The 3,774-nt window shown below is 47.6% G+C and overlaps 1 protein-coding gene across 5 annotated transcripts in view; it reads right to left on the reverse strand.

The window, feature by feature from the left end:
* The window catches only part of FAM174B (family with sequence similarity 174 member B), a 65,240-nt gene that overhangs the window by 38,742 nt on the left and 22,724 nt on the right, over positions 1 to 3,774 (reverse strand). The gene's annotated exons all lie outside the window — the stretch shown is intronic.

A 3,774-nucleotide genomic window follows, 5' to 3' on the forward strand; every position in this document is an offset into this window, starting at 1 on the left:
CCCCTGTCATGAAGCTGGTCCTCCAGCCCGGCAAGTCAACCCCATGTTTCATTACTTTATGTTCGACATACATTTATATAGTTTTTTGAGACGGAGTCTCACTCTGTCTCCCAGGCTTGAGTGCAGTGGCACGATCTCGGCTCACTGCAAGTTCCGCCTCCCAGGTTCACGCCATTCTCCTTCCTCAGCGTCCCAAGTCCCAGGCACCCGCCACCATACCCAGCTAATTTTTTTTTTGTATTTTTCATAGAGAAGGAGTTTTGCTGTGTTAGCCAGGATGGTCTCGATCTCCTGACCTCATGATCCACCCGCCTCACCCTCCCAAAGTGCTAGGATTACAGCCGTGAGCCACGGCGCCCAGCCACAAACGCAGTATTTTAAGAAGGCAAAAGTCATGCTTTTAAAAAAAACCCCAAAGATCAAGATGTCCAATGAGGACCAGGTTTGTCACAGCCTGATGCTTGAGGGTGCCGCCCTACAGGCCAGCCAGGGGAGAGCTGGGTCAGAAACGGGCTGCTCTGTGCTTGTGTGATCAGGGGCAAGTCAGTTCACCTCCCTGAGCTTCCATTCGCTCACAAACCGCATTGGATAGGAAAAGTCTTCCTCACAGGTGAGGGAGAACTGCATGAGATGATGCCGTTATGCCTGCACACAGCAGGCTCCTGGCAAAAGTCACTATTAGGGATGATAAAGAGGAGTTAAATACACTATATCATTTCTCCTAGGTCAAGCACTTGTGAAAATGAGGCAATTTTGTTTCCATCATGAGGATTCACGAGGAAAATGGTTACAACACTACAGTGTTCTGGTTTTGTTTCCTTGTTTTGTTTTGTGTTTTAAAGACAGCCTCTCGGCTGGGTGTGGTGGTTCACACCTGTAATCCTAGCACTTTGGGAGGCCAAGGCAGGCGGATCACGAGGTCAGGAGATTGAGACCATCCTGGCTAATATGGTGAAACCCCGTCTCTACTAAAAATACAAAAATTAGCTGGTCATGGTGGCAAGCGCCTGCAGTCCCAGCTACTCAGGAGGCGCGGCAGGAGAATCGCTTGAGCCGGGAGGCAGAGGTTGCAGTGAGCTGAGATTGCACCACTGCACTGCAGTCAGCGACAGAATGAGACTCCGTCTCAAAATAAAATAAGTAAAATAAAGACAAGGTCGTATTCTACCACCTAGGCTGGAGTGCAGTGGTGCAATCATAGTTCACTACAGCCTCAACCTCCCAGGCTTAAGCAATCCTTTCACCTCAGCTTCCTGAGAAGCTGGGACTACAGGTGCATGCCTCCAAACCTGGCTGGATTTTTTTTTTCTATCTGTAGTAGAAATGAGGTCTTGTTATGTTGCCCAGGCTGGTCTCGAACTCCTGCACTCAAGTGATCCTCCCGCCCTAGCCTCTCAGAGTGCTGGGATGACAGGCATGGGCCACCAGGCCAGACCTAACACTATGTTTTTACCTTTAGGATGGTAGAGAGTCACCGTGGGCTGCAGGGAAAGCACTGACACAAGCCACTTCAGCCTCTAGCCTAAGACTCTCTGCACAAAGGCTGCGATATGTATCAGAACATGGCTGGAAGGTCTAGGATGCCACTGGGAATAACACTATTAGTGTGATGACTAACGTTCTTTGTGTTTGTTCCTCCACTCTCTTGAACTTTTTCCTAATTGCTTTGTATTCACTGATGTCCCTCCTTTTTCAGAATATTTAATACTGTCTATGAGAAACCAGCCGACCCAGAAAGTCATGAACGGGGCACTGAAGAATCAGGTTCCCTACACATTCTTCTTGCTGACTGTAAGCTATTCCTGAGTGGAGACCACATCAAAGACACATGCGAGATCTCTTTGTCTTCAGCACAGAGAAACTCTCCAGTAAGTTGGCAAAATGAATGAAAACAGAACTTCACTTTCAGGTTTTCTAAAAATTTCTTAGCAACAGCAACTTGGTCTTGTCTTAACTGATACGATTTACCAAAAACATGGTTTACCAAAGTGTCACATCATGTCTTTGGCATAAAGCAACCTACACAACCCATAGCACCCACTTCTCATGTTTCCTTACGTAAAGAAAAGGAGTAGGATTTTGGAAGAGGGGGAAAAATCAGCTGTAAAGTCTGATGACACCCAAGCCTCATCACACAGCATTTTTCCTCTCTGCTTTCATCACAGGTGCACACACACACACACACACACGCACAAGCATGGGTGTGAATCTACCTGGATTCTGAACACAGGATAAAGCATGGTGCAAATGCCAAGCCTGGTGGTAAGAGGATAAACCAAAGGGGCATACAGCCAGTCACCTTGCCAGTAGCCTTGGGACAACAGTATTTAGGAAGCAAGCTTTGTGTGGGACTTAAACGCTAACTTTATAAACAGTTGGATTCACATTCTCTCCCCCAAGAGATTCTTCTCTCCACCTCCCTCCAAAGGAGTAAAATAAATCTCTGCATTCTGCCCTGGATGACTTATGATCCCGGACCAATTCCATCTCAACACTGGAAGGGGGAAATTTAAGCCCAGAAGTGGATCCAAATGCCACAAGCAATCCAAGACAAAACCACAAGAAAAACCACCCATCCTCAAACCTCTGAGTCTAGGGTCAAACTCCCTATCTACATGCCTTTCTCAGGAAGACAGCCCTAAATCTCTGTCCGGACAAGTTGCGGCTATCTGGCAGGAAAGCTTGGCTTCTGCAAAGGGGCAAGGCTGGACTGTCCATTTCTGACACGCAGCTGAACAAGCATCTGGAACAGTAGAAAAGGAAATGTCCTGCAAACCCAAGGACATGAGAAAGTCCCCTGTGGACCTTCAAAAGAACACACCCAGATGGCTTCAGGCTGAGGAGTCATAGTCATGTTTGTGACTCTTTTTTCAGGCATCGCAAAGCCCAGAAAATGCAAAATCGGATTTGCAAACCTCATTGCATACTTGGAACTTGATGCCTCATGTAGTCATTGGCCCTGGGGCAGGACTGATGGCTGACCCTGGGAGAAGGCTCTGGAGGCTCTGACTTCAGCCCTGGCCCTGCCTTGTGGGAGTGAATCCCCGGAACCTATAAAATCACCTTCCTTCTCTATAATCTTATTGTTCATGTATAGAGTCTTACAATAAGAACATTAGCCTGCTGAGCTAAAATAAGGCCCTTGAACACCAACCCACGGGAGAAGGAAGAAAACTACACTAGCATCTAGATCACTGTGGCCCATGATGCTTTAATGCCAGCCTCTGCAGCCAAGCAACCCCAGAAAATAAAAAATCCCAAGATTATATACCAAAGGTGTGATGGCTAATGCTCTATGACAACTTGAGTGGGCCACAGGGTGCCCAGACGTTTGGTCACACTGTCTGCAAGGATGGCCCTAGATGAGATTAACAGTGGAATCAACGGGCTCTGAGTACAGCAGATGGCCCTCCCTAATGTGGAGGTGGGCCCCATCCACGCAATTGAAGGCTTGAATAGTATAAAAAAACAGAGCCTTCCCTCAGGGAGTAGGAGAACACCTCCTGTCTAACTGCCTTCCAATTCGGACATCAGTTTTTTCCTGCCTTGGGACACAAACTGAAACATCGGCTCTTTGTGATTCTGCAGCTTGTCTGCATTTAGGCTGGACCTTATACCACCAGCCCTCCTGGGTCTCCAGCTTACAGATGGCAGATCCCGGGACCTGTCAGCCTCCATAATCACATCAGTTGATTCCTTACAATAAGCCTCTCTCTCTCTCTCTCTCTCTCTCTCTCTCTCTCTCTCTCTCTCTCTCTCTCTCTCTCTCTCTCT

The sequence above is a fragment of the Rhinopithecus bieti genome, unplaced genomic scaffold (genome assembly GCF_001698545.2).
Source record: "Rhinopithecus bieti isolate Rb0 unplaced genomic scaffold, ASM169854v2 scaffold_20798, whole genome shotgun sequence".
Taxonomy (NCBI): Eukaryota; Metazoa; Chordata; class Mammalia; order Primates; family Cercopithecidae; genus Rhinopithecus; species Rhinopithecus bieti.